We start from the raw sequence: 14117 nt of genomic DNA on the forward strand, positions 1-14117 counted from the left end.
CTTTAATCTATCTGTCATTTCCACAGTATAATAATACCGGATTTGATTTAGATCATACATGGATGGCCTAGTGGTTTTCCCTATTTTCTTCAATGTCTGCTAAAGAGATCCAGACTTTGACCTGCAGCTTATAGCAGGACCTCAGACCACTTTCAAGAATCATAGAACCTGTTTAATAACGAGACTGAAAGCTGTGGTTAATTTCCTAGGTAACTAATGGTTTCCATTCTATCTTAATTATTCTTCCGGAAAACCTTAAAGAGCCATGTAGTATTCCACTGAAAGTACACCCAGTAATCTTTTTTGCCTATTCCAAAGCCTTTCAGAATTTTCCTATCACTATCTATGTATCTATAGGACTTCCCTATAGTTCAGATGGTAAAGAATCTGCCTGAAATGCAGGAGACCCGGTTTCAATCCCTGTCAGCAACATCCCCTGGAGAAGGAAATGGCTGCCCACTCCAGTATTCTTGCCTGGAGAATTCCATAGACAGAGTAGCCTGGTTGGGTACAGTCCATGGGATCGCAAAGAGTTGGACATGACTAAACAACACACAGATATCTGTATCTTATATATACAGTATCTTGGAGAGGGGAAGGCCTTTCTGCATACAAAATGCAGATGTCACAAAGAAAGTAATTGAGCTATAAATATTTTTAAACTCTCTATGGCTTACAAAGTAGCAAAGTGCAGAAAAAAAAATTTCAAATAGATGAGACTAACATTTGCTACACGCCAGTTGGAACTACTATGACCTGACTCTCAAATTTGAAGTGGAAATTATTCAAAGTATTCCCTTGATCATATTACCAGGATGCTCCATGCTTCCTTTCTGATAGTCCCCATTCCAAATTGCCCAAGAACCCTTGAGGCATTTAGCTCCAGAAGTGCCTGCTTCCAAACTCCAGGCAAAAGCGAACTTCCAAGTGAATTTGATCTGCTCACATCAGGCTTTCATCCCACTGCAGTGCAGTTTCTGTGGCTGCCACCCAGTGTTGCTGTTGAACACTGGCACTGCACAGTTTGTTAACGTGCCTCTACTGTCAACCATGGTGCCCTGGCTGGTCCACAACTCGTCCAGGGTTGAAGCCACAGAGAAAGGATGACTAGTGCAGGCAGTGCTATGGTGACTGCCACCTTGGGAGCCCAAGCAAAGAAGAGCAGTTTGCCAAAGCTTGTTCCCAACTCATGCCCTCCAGGCTGTCTGGCTTAGGCAGGACTCCCATTATAGCTGCACATGGTATCAGGGTCCACTCTTCCCCTCCCCTCTCCACCCCGCTGGGTATTTAAACCTGATATTGATGCCAGATCTCCATTCTGTATGTCCCTCATGGTGAGTTCCCCTTTAGGGAATCTATGACAGAGGTTCTTAAAGTAGCAAAATTCAGAAGAGAAGGCACTGGTAGCAGAATTAATCCTGTCTTTGTGATGTCTCTGCAAATTTGCCTGACTTTCCAACTGCCATTGTTTCGATACCTCAAGGGATGTTTGGCTTCAAACAGTCACATTAAACCACAAAAATATTTCTGGTACAGTTCTCCCTTGAGGGGATGCCTGTATGTTCGGCTCCTATTTAGAACTTTAGAGAGGCTGTTCCATTGATTTTTTCTTCTTTGAAAGTTGCTAAACTGTATTCACAAAGAAACAGTCTATAGTTCTGCCTACCCAGTCCTTGGCTACATAGCAGAGAGCTAATCTCCTTAATGAATCAAAAGCTTTTAAAAATCAGTAAGAAAAAAAATTAAATCCCCATAAAAAATGGGCTACAACAATGTAAAAAGGAGCTACCAGAAAAAGAAACACTTGAAATGGTGCCCAATCTAATAATCTAACTCATAGGTAAATAAATGTAGTTTATAACATTTATATAACTTTAAAATTTTTACTTTCATCCTGGCAAAGATTAAAGCAATTGCTAATGTAATTCTAGTAAGGATGTAAGAAACAGCCATTCTGATATGCAACTGATGACAGTATAAACTGTTGCAAACTTTTTAGAGATAAATTTGGCAATATCTGTTAATATTGTAAATACTCTTAACTTTTGCCCATCAATTCCACATCTGTGAATTTTTCTAACTCACAAAAAGGTACAAAAATAAATGAGTAATATACTATCAGATCCTCATCTATTCATCTCAATTCATATTCCTGTCTCTCTTTTTTCCCTGCCTCTGCTTCCCTTCAGCTGTTTCTTTGTCTCTTCATACTATACTCTTGAACAGTCCTTATGTTAACACTTCCCCACAAGTAAACCCAGCCCCACCTCCATATTTTTCATATTCAGGCTCCCAGTCAGCCTAGCTCCACATCCCAGATAGAAATGAGAGACATTTTCTGATCTTATGCATCAGAAAATTTTAATTGGAAGATTCTTGTTCAACCACAGCTTGATTTTTCATAGCTAGTTCCAAAACAGGATGGGTAACTTTTATATATTTTGTGAATTTGTTGTTGGTGTTGTTTAGTTGCCAAGTCTTGTTGGACTCTTTTGCAACACCATGGACTGTAGCCTGCCAGGCTTCTCTGTCCATAGGATTTCCCAGGCAAAAGTTGGTTGCCATTTCCTTCTCCAGAGGATTTATGCTAGAGTCTGTCTTCAGGCCAATTTAATCATAAAATCTATAGTCATATAACCAGAGATATTTTCAAAATTATCCAAAACTTAAAAATAAGACAAAGAAAAGAAAGACATAATGTCGAACTGGGACATTATTTATCAGTGCCACCCACATATTATTTAATCATCTATAGGAATGTGTCGTGTCCAGTTGTTTTTGTGACCCCATGAACTGCAGCCTGCCAAGCTCCTCTGTCCATAGAATTGTCCAGGCCAGAATGCTGGAGTGGGTAGCCATTCCCTTCTCCAGGAGATCTTCCCAACCCAAGGATCAAACCTGGGTCTCCTGCATTGCAGGCAGTTTCTTTACCATCTGAGCCACTAGGGAAATCCACTACTGAGTATATAGGCCCAGATTTTGTGATAGTCCATAGCTTATAATATTACAACATATATAATTACATTTGTGATATTTAAATGTAATATGTAATTATATATTTACACATGCAATTTATAATGTATGATTGCATATTTATATATGAAATGCATATTTTTATATATAATGTGAAAATATTGGAAATCATAATTTTAAATATCACATGTTAAGTGTTGATTTATAGATTTTTGTCTGAGAAGAAAATTATTTCTGCCCAGTCAAAATAAAACCTGAAAAGCTTTGTATTTAATTTAGCAATCTTATTCTATCATTCTTTACTGTTACTATTGTTCAGTCCCAAATTATGTCCAACTATTTGCGACCCAATGAACTGCAGCACGCCAGGCTTCTCTGTCTTTCACTATCTCCCTGAGTTTGCTCAGATTCATGTCCATTGAGTCAGTGATTCCATCCACCCATTTCATCCTATGTCACCCCTTTCTCCTCTTGTCCTCAGTCTTTCCTCGGATCAGGGTCCCTTTCAGTGAGTCTGCTCTTTGCATCAAGTGGTCAAAGTATTGGAGCTTCAGCTTCACCCTCAGTCCTTCCAATGAATATTCAGGGTTGATTTCCTTTAGGATTGACTGGTTGGATCTCTTTGCTGTCCAAGGGACTCTCAAGAGTCTTCTCCTGCATCACAGCTTGAAAGCATCAATTCTTCAGCCGTCTGCCTTCTTTATAGTCCAACTCTCACATCCATACATGACCACTGGAAAAACCATTGCTTTGACTATATGGAACGTTGTCAGTAAAGTGATGTCTCTGATTTTTAATACATTGTCTAGGTTTGTCATAGCTTTTCTTCCAAGGAGCAAGCGTCTTTTAATTTTGTGGCTGCAGTCACCATCTGAGTTGTTTCTACATTTTCCGCATCTATTTGCGATAAAGTGATAGGACCAGATGCCATGATCTCAAGTTTCTGAATGTTGAATTTTAAGTCAGCTTTTTCACTCTCCTCTTTCACCTTCATCAAGAGGCTCTTTAGTTCCTCTTCCCTTTCTGCCACTTAAGTGGCATATATATCATCTGCATATATGTGGTTGTTGGTATTTCTTCTGGCAATCTTGATACCAGCTTGTAATTCATCCAGCCTGGCATTTCACATGATGTACTCTGCATATAAGTTGAATAAGCAGAGTGACAATACACAGCCTTGATGTACTCCTTTTCTCAATTTTGAACCAGTCTGTTATTCCATATCCAGTTCTAACTGTTGCTTCTTGTCCTGCATACAGGTTTCTCAGGAGGCAGGTGAGAGTCCCATCTCTTCAAAAGTTTCCACAGTTTGTTGTGATCCACACAGTCAATAGCTTTAGCATAGTCAGTGAAGCAGAAGTAGATTTTTTCGGAATTCCCTTGCATTTTCTATGATCCAGCGTATGTTGGCAATTTGACCTCTGGTTCCTCTGTCTTTTCTAAATCCAGCTTGTACATCTGGAATTTCTCAGTTCATGTATGCTAAGGCCTAGCTTGAAGGATTTTGAGCATAATCTTGCTGGTATGTGAGATGAGTGCAATTGTACAGTAATTTGAGCATTCTTTGGCATTGCCTTTCTTTGGGATTGGAATGAAAACTGACCTTTTCCAGTCCTATAGCCACTGCTGAGCTTTTCAAATTTGCAGTTTACCAGTATCATCTTTTAGGATTTGAAATAGCTCAGCTGGAATTCTGTCACCTCCACTAATTTTGCTCATAGAATGCGACCTAAGGCCCACTTGACTTCACACTCCAGGATGTCTGGCTCTAGGTGAGTGACCACACCTTCGTGGTTCTCTGGGTCATGAAGATCTTTTTTGTACACTTCTTCTGTGTATTCTTGCCACCTTTTCATTCTTTTTAAAATGCTGATAAACAACCAGTCCCTAAGAATGCCTTTCAAACTGGTTTTATTATCTTACTTCAGATTGGCTGTGTATTACCTTAAGCTTATTCCTTCTATTAAGAAAACTTTAAGATGTGAAATTCCTACCACTGTTATGATATTTTATGTTGCCATATTCACTGTTCCCTCAAGCATAGATTATTTTTTATCTTTGATTCTCAACCTCTTGTTCATAATATGAACACTCTGGACACAAAATAATTTTTGATACTTTTTTTGTGGGCAAAATTTTTGATACTTTTTTATGGACAAATATTGAAAGTCCAATTTTTAAACGTACTACACAGATCAAACAAAACACATCTGAGAGCGAGATAGGTCTCTGACCACTAGCTGGTGCCTATTTCCTTCTCAGGCTTTGGAAACAAACTAGGTCTATATGACTATCTCAGCACTTGGAAACCGGGTGTCAGAGGAAGTAGTATGTACTGTCCCTGCCTGTTGAGAAGATGGCTCTTCTCAGTAGTTGAGAAGCAGTCTTTTCAGCTCGGGGAAGCAGCTTACTTTTCACTTTTCACACATCAAAGTTTACATCTGAGGTATACATGTGTTTTCCTGTGGAAAAGCATGAAGGTTTGGAAGAGTGGAAAGGAAGGTGTGAAATCTAGTTTTCTTTTTTTTAAAAATATAAATCTATTTATTTTAATTGGAGGTTATTTGCTTTACAATATTGTATTGGTTTTGCCATACATCAACATGAATCTGTGACAGGTATACATGTGTTCCCCATCCTGAACCCCCCTCCCTCCTCCCTCCCCCTACCATCCCTCTGGGTTGTCTCAGTGCACCAGCCCCAAGGATCCTGTATCCTGCATCAAACCTGGACTGGCAATTCATTTCTTATATGATATTATACATGTTTCAATGCCATTCTCCCAAATCACCCCACCCTCTCCCTCTCCCACAGAGTCCAAAAGACTGTTTTACACATCTGTGTCTCTTTGCTGTCTCACATACAGGGTTATTGTTATCATCTTTCTAAATTCCATATATATGCATTAGTATACTGTATTGGTGTTTTTCTTTCTGGCTTACTTCACTCTGTATAATCAGCTCCAGTTTCATCCACCTCACAGATCCCTTTGGCACACAATGTCCTTATTCCTGTATTTCCACTTGCCAGTGGAGCCCTCTGTGTGGCCCACATGCCTGAGGAGGCAGAACCTCCCCGTGTCCCACAGCAGATGAGCAATGACCGACAGGTGTGACATACCGCAGCTTGGTCCGCCTGTGGAATCAGATGCCTGATGTGGAGGCCTACCGTCTGCATAGCTCCTCTGGGGGCCAGGGCAGTTTTCCTTCAGACATCTGTGATCAGTTCTGCCCAATTCCTTGCCTGACTCCTTCCCTTCCCAGTACTACTCCCTGACTACCACCACCCCCCCGCCCCCGCCCCTGAGGGTTCTTCTTAGGAATACTTCTTAATAAAGCATCCCTACACAAATTCTGCTTAGGATTTGCTTCTAGGGAACCCAATTTAAGACACCAAGTTTGCCTCAGCTTCCCAGGTGGCACTAGTGGTAAAGAACTCTCCTGCCAGTGCCGGAGCCATAAGAGATGTGGGTTTGATCCCTGGGTCGGAAGATCCCCTGGAGGAGGGCACGGCAACCCACTCCAGTATTCTTGCCTGGAGAATCCTATGGACAGAGAAGCCTGGCAGACTACTTACTGTCCACTGGGTCGCAGAGTCAGACATGACTGAAGTGACTTACCACACACACACACATTATAAAATAAATGATCTGAGCTTTCTAACAAATCAAAATCCTGGGGATTTTATGTTTTGGGGGGTTTTGGGTGGGGGGAGTAGTGCAGTCCTGGGGACCTTCTTCCCCTCATTCAAAGTCAAAAAACAACAATCCTTCTGGAATGAAATATCCTTATCAATTTTCCAGAATTTCTTTTCTCTGAACAAGATAGCCACAAAACAAATGACACAGAACAGCGCTTTTTGTAAGAAAGGGCCCGCACGAATGACAACAGGATTTCCAAGTGCCCCCAATAAGCCCACTCAGGCCCCTCTCAGAATCCTCTGGAAACCCTCTCGGCCACATCCTCTTTTCACATAAGATCCTTGCGGGAGACACTGCAGTGTTTCTGTGTGTTGTGTGGAGTAGATGGCAAATACTGTACTGCCTTCACACTGAAATTCCAACTAAATATCCTTCAGATCATAAGTTAATGACCTGTCACACCTCAGTTCAATAGCTCAGTCTTGTCTTTTTGCGACCCCATGGACTGCAGCATGCCAAGCTTCCCTGTCCATCACCAGCTCCTGGAGCTTTCTCAAACTCATGTCCATTGAGTTGGTGATGCCATCCAACCATCTCATCCTCTGTCGTCCCCTTCTCCTGCCTTCAATCTTTCCCAGCATCAGGGTCTTTTCCAGTGAGTCAGTTCTGCGCATCAGGTGGCCAAAGTATTGAAGTTGCAGCTGTCATATCAGTGTTTAAAATCCTCCAGTGGCTTTCTATATTACTCACAGAAAAAGCTGAAGTCCTTCTCTACATGGGGTGTTTCCACGGTATTTTAAAATTTTATCTATCCACCCCAATCTGGCCTCCCTGTTCCTTAAACATATCAAGCATGCTCTGACCTCAGGGCCTTTGCACTAGTTATCCTTTCTCTTGATGAAAGTAAAAGAGGGAAGTGAAAAAGCTGGCTTAAAACAACATACAAAAAACTAAGATCATGGCATCTGGTCCCATCACTTCATGACAAATAGATGGGGAAACAATGGAAACAGTGAGAGACTTCATTTTCTTGGGCTCTAAAATCACTGCAGATGATGACTACAGCCATGAAATTAAAAGAATCTTGCTCCTTGGAAGAAAAGCTATGACCAACCAGGACAACCTACTAAAAAGCAGAGATATTACTTTGCCGACAAAGGTTCATTTAGTCAAAGATGGTTTTCCCAACAGTCATGTATGGATGTGAGAAATGGACCATAAAGAAAGCTGAGTGCCCAGGAATTGATGCTTTTGAACTGTGATGTTGGAGAAGACTCTTGAGAGTCCCTTAGACTGCAAGGAAATCAAAGCAGTTCATCCTAAAGGAGATCAGTCCTGGGTGTTCATTGGAAGGACTGATGCTGAAGCTGAAACTCCAATACGTTGTCCACCTGATGCGAAGAACTAACTCACTGGAAAAGACCCTGATGCTGAAAAACATTGAAGGCAGGAGGAGAAGGGGACAACAGAGGATGAGATGGCTGGATGGCATCACTGACTGGATGGACATGAGTTTGTGCAAGCTCTGAGAGTGGGTGATGGACAGGGAGGCCTGGCATGCTGCAGTCCATGGGGTCACAAAGAATCAGACACAACTGAGTGACTGAACTAAAATGAACTGAACTGAACTGATTCTTTATCTTGTTATCGTTTTCTCATAGTTATCCACATGGTAGTTAACCTCCTTGCTTTCAGATCTCTTTCTCTAAGACCCTCTGACCATTCTATTTAAAAAATAGCAACTCATCTAAGACTCATACCTCACTCTATATTGTTGTTCAGTCACTAAGTCGCATCTGACTCTTTGCCACCCCATGAACTGCAGCACACCAGGCTTCCCTGTCTTTCACTATCTCTCAGAGTTTGTTCAAATTCATGTCCATTGTGTCAGCGATGTTGTCTAACCATCTCATCTTCTGCCTCCCTCTTCACCTTTTGCCTTCAATCTTTCCCAGCATCATGGTCTTTTCCAATGAGTTAGCTCTTCACATAATGTGGCCAAAGTATTGGAAGTTTGACTTCACCAATAGACTTCCAGTGACTATTCAAGATTGATTTCCTTTAGGATTGACTGGTTCAAGCTCTTTGCAGTCCAAGGGACTCTCAAGAGTCTTCTCCAGCACCATAATTCAAAAGCAGCAATACTTCAGCACCGTAATTCAAAAGCAGCAATTCTTCAGCACTCAGCCTTCTTTATGTCACATCTCTTCTCATGTCACATCTGTACATGACTACTGGAAAAACCATAGCTTTGACTATACAGACCTCTGTCAGCAAAGTGATGTCTCTGCTTTTTAATATGCTGTCTATGTTTTTCATAGCTTTTCTTCCAAGGAGCAAATGTCTTTCAATTTCATGGCTACAGTCACCGTCCACAGTGATTTTGAAGCCCAAGAAATGAAAATCTATCTCCACTTCCATTTTTCCCCCTTCTATTTGCCATGAAGTGATGGGACCAAACACTCTGATCTTAGTTTTTTGAATGTTGAGTTTTAAGTCAGCTTTTTCACTCTCCTCTTTCACCCTCATCAAGAGGCTAATTCCTCTTCATTTTTTGCAGAGGAAATACGTTAAAGTGGTATCATCTGCATATCTGAGGTTGTTGATATTTCTCCTTGCAATCTTGATTCCAGCCTGTGATTCATTCAGCCAGGCATTTCATGTGATGTACTCTGCATATAAGTTTAACAAACAGGGCTATAACAATAGACAGCCTTTCATACTCCTTTCCCAGTTTTGAAGCAATTTATCATTCCTTGTCTAGTTCCAACTTGATTCTTGACCTGCATACATGTTTCTCAGGAGACAGGTAAGGTGGTCTGGTATTCCCATCTCATTGAGAATTTTCTACAGTTCGTTGTGATCTGTACAGTCAAAGGCTTTCATGTAGTTAATGAAGCAGAAGTAGATATTTTTCTGGAATTCCCTTATTTCCTCTATGATCCAAAGAATGCCGGCAATTTGATTTGTGGGTCCTCTGCCTTTTCAAAACCCAGTTTGTAGTCTGGAAGTTCTCAGTTCATATACTACTGAAGGATTTTGAGCGTGATCTTACTATCATGCAAAATGAGCAGTTGTATGGTAGTTTGAACATTCTTTGACATTGCCCTACATCACTTTTCTTATTTTCTTTTTGTTGCTAGAATTCTTATCTCCATCTGAAATGCTTTATTTTGTTCATTTATTTAAGATATGTCTGTCCCTGTCTGAACTGTAACTCATAGAGGGCAGTACGAGTATATTCAGTTGCTCAGTCATGTCCAACTCTATGAGACCCAATGGACTGTAGCCCACCAGACTCCTCTGTCCATGGGATTTTCCAGGCAAGCATACTGGAGCTGGTTGCCATTTCCTCCTCCATGGCATAGAAGGCAGGGTTATGTCTATTTCATTCATTGCTGTAATCCCAGCAACTGGAATAGGGTAGGTGTTCAATAAATATTCATTGAATGAGTAAATTAAGGTGTTTACATTAAGTCATTTTCCTCCTTAAAGTGTGATAATCTGATTCAGCATTCAATTTTATGCTTCCAGATTTGTTTTTCTCTCCCTTTACAAAATTTTTAAGTTTAATTTGAAATATTTTTTATAGGTATTTTTTAAATTATAAACACCTCCTTGCAACAAGGCAAACTTTGTACAGATGCGTTAAGAAGTAATTAATAATCTCTTATAATCTGCTTTCTGAGGCAGCAGTAATTAATGCCTTTTTCCTTACACTCATACAGATCTCAAATAGATATGGGGCTGAATTTGTTTTTAGACCACTAGACTAATACTAAACGTGAGAAATAAAAATTTAAGTATGGTGGTTACACACATAGATTCCAAAAATATGTATTGGCTCTGCAAGCTCAGACATGTTACTTAATATTTTGATGCTTGTTTTTGCCTTTGTGGTAGTAATAACAGAATCATTCCATAGGCTTGCTGGGGGATTCAATGACTTAATTAAAACAACAACCAAAACTTAGAATAGTATATATTGTACTGTAAGTATAAAGTACATGATTTAATTTTTTTCCCCACTTAACAGTAGAGCTTGGATATCCCTTTAACAAAGTACCTATAGATTTAACTCATTCTGTGAATAATTTCATAGCATTTCCTGGTATGGAAAAGCCAGAGAAATTATTTTTTTCAGTCTTTCCCCTAATGATGGACCTACAGATTTTTACAGTTTTTACCAGTATATACAGGACTACAATAAATGTGTAAGACTGCAGGTCCTTGAAAATTGATGTATTATTTTTCTAGGATAAAAATCTCAAAAGTGAGATTACTGTGCTGAAAGGTCTGTGTTTATTTATTTTTAATAGAAATTGAAAAATTACTCTCTAAATTGTTATAATAATCCACTTCCTCACAAATAATATAAATTTGCCCCTTTATATATATATATATATGTATATATATATACATATATATATATATATATATTCCCCTTTTCTGCATTTTCACTAGACCTGGACACTGGGACACTTTTTAAAAGATATATATTTATTTATTTCACTGGGCTGGGCCTTCACTGCAGCATGCTGGCTCTTAGGTAGCAGCATGCAGATTCTTATTTGCAGCATATGGGATCTAGTTCCCTGACCAGGGATCAAACCTGGGTCCTCTGCATTGAGAACTCAGAGGTGTAGCCACTGGACCACCAGGGAAGTCTGACACTGGGACACTTATGAAGTTTTGCCAAGTTGTAACCAATAAATAGGATCGTGTTTTTATTTTAAATTTCTAAACTGTTAATCAAATTGATCATTTTGTCATATATTAGCAGTTTTCATTTCCTTTTTAATGAAATGCCTATTGATATTCTTTACCAATTGTCCAATAGGATTTTAAAAATTGATTCTTATAAAAAGGGCCAAAGGAACACTTTATTACATGTATTGTTAAATATTTACTTTTCCCCAGTCTGCTGTGTTTGTTTTTGGACTTGTGATATATTGAATCCTTTTATTTTCTGCTTTCATATGATCAAATATAGATATTTTTACTAGATAGCTTTAGGTTTTTCTGTATTTCTAGACTTTATAAAGAAATTCTTTCTTAGTACCAAGTAATAAAAAAATCTTCTTAAAATTTCATCTAATGTGTTTATTATTAATATTTTGTTTAGAATATTTAAGGTCTTCAACCCATGTGAAGTAAATTTGTGTGTGTGAGAGGTGGGGATATAACTTTCCATATAGATTAATGGGTTGGTAAGTCAGTAGCACTTATCATATAAACCACTCTGTCTACTTTTTGTTAAGTTTTCAAGTATATTTTGATCTGTTTCTGGACTTTCTATTCTTCCCATCAATTTTTCTAGTCCTATGCCAAAGCCATCTAATTTACAGTTGTTTTCTCTAATTTACCATCTTAACCATTTTTTAATTTTTAAAATACTTTTTATTTATTTTGCTGCATCTAGTCTTGGTTGCAGACGTGGGATCTTTAGTAACATCATGAGTAAACATATATTGCAAAAGAATTCTTCTCATTTAGTAAATTAACACCCCCATCACCTCAAATATCTATCCTTTTGTGTGTGTGAGAGAGAAAACAGGTAAGTTCTACTCTCTTAGTGAATTTCAATTACACAACACAGTGCTATCAACTATAGTTACAGTCATTTCATGCTTTGATAATTGGGAAGGCAAGCACCTCTTAATCCTCCTTTTAAAAAAGTATTGGTTACTTTTAGATATTTAATCTTGCCTCTTGGTTCTAAAATAAATTTTCTTAGATTTTTTAAAGCCTTTTGGAATTCATGATGGAATGACAGTACACTAATCTTATTTTATTAGAGTATTAAGAATAGACTTTAAAACATTGAGTCTTCAGTTCAGTCACTCAGTTTTGTCTGACTCTTTGCAATCCCATGGATGGCAGCACGCCAGGCTTCTCTGTCCATCACCAACTCCTGGAGTGTACTCAAACTCATCCATCGAGTTGGTGATGCCATCCAACCATCTCATCCTCTGTCATCCCTTCTCTTTCTGCTTTCAATCTTCCCCAGCATCAGGGTCTTTTCCAATGAGTCAGTTCTTCAAATCAGGTGGGCAAAGTATTGAAGCTTTAGCTTCAGCATCAGTCCTTCCAATGAATATTCAGGACTGAGTAGGATTTACTAGTTTGACCTCCTTGCAGTCCAACTCTCAAGAGTCTTCTCCAACACCACAGTTCAAAAGCATCAATTCTTGGGCTCTCAGCTTTCTTTACATCCAACTCTCACATCCATACATGACTGCTGGAAAACTATAGCTTTGACTAGATGGACCTTTGTAGGCAAAGTAATGTCTCTGCTTTTTAACATGCTGTCTAGGTTCGTCACAGTTTTTCTTCAAAGGAGCAAGCGTCTTTTAATTTCATGGCTGCAGTCACCATCTGCAGTGATTTTGGAGTCCAAGATTTCCTCCCATCTAAAACAAAAATCTCTCTCAATTTATGTAGATCTTATTGTATATCTTTCAGAAAGACTTTACAATCTGCTTCATATAGGTTCTCTGCTGCTGCTGCTGCTAGGTCGCTTCACTCGTGTCCGACTCTGTGCGACCCCATAGATGGCAGCCCACCAGGCTTACCCGTCCCTGGGATTCTCCAGGCAAGAACACTGGAGTGGGTTGTCATTTCCTTCTCCAATGCATGAAAGTGAAAAGTGAAAATGAAGTCACCCAGTCGTGTCCGACTCTTAGTGACCCCATGGACTGCAGCCTACCAGTCTCCTCCATCCATTACCTTCCCTTTAAAATTATTCCTAAGAAATTTATAGAGCAACAGGAGGGCCCAGATGTCATGTGTACAACACTAAGTGATAATCTGGGAATAGATCCTGATTAAGGCTCTTAGTCACTTGATCTCTCCACATTCAAGGCTTTCGTTTTTTGTTTTTAATTGAAGGATAATTGCTTTACAGAATTTTGTTGTTTTCTGTCAAACCTCAACATGAATCAGCCATAGCTATACATATGTCCCCTCCCTCCCATCTTTCTCCCCATCCTACTCCTCTAGGTTGAATCAGAGCCCCTGTTTTGAGTTTCCTGAGCCATAGAGCAAATTCCCATTGGCTATCTATTTTACATATGGTAATATAAGTTTCCACGTTACTCTTTCCATATATCTCACCCTCTCCTCCCCTCTCCCCATGTCCGTAAGTCTGTTCTCTATGTCTGTTTCTCCACTGCTGCCCTGTAAATAAGTTCTTCAGCACCATTCTTCTAGATTCCGTATATATGTGTTAGAATACAACTATAAACATCTTTCTCCTTCTGACTCACTTCATTCTGTAAAATAGGTTCTAGGTTCATCCACCTCATCAGAACTGACTCAAGTGTGTTCCTTTTTATGGCTGTGTAATTTTCCGTTGTGGATAGTACCACAGCTTCTTTATCCATTCACCTGTCAATGGACATCTAGGTTGCTTCCATGTTCTAGCTACTGTAAATAGTGCTGCAATGAACAATGGGATATACGTGTCTCTTTCAATTTTGGTTTCCTCAGGGTATATGCCTAG

This window comes from Ovis aries, chromosome 3 (assembly GCF_016772045.2).
Source record: "Ovis aries strain OAR_USU_Benz2616 breed Rambouillet chromosome 3, ARS-UI_Ramb_v3.0, whole genome shotgun sequence".
NCBI classification, from domain to species: domain Eukaryota; kingdom Metazoa; phylum Chordata; class Mammalia; order Artiodactyla; family Bovidae; genus Ovis; species Ovis aries.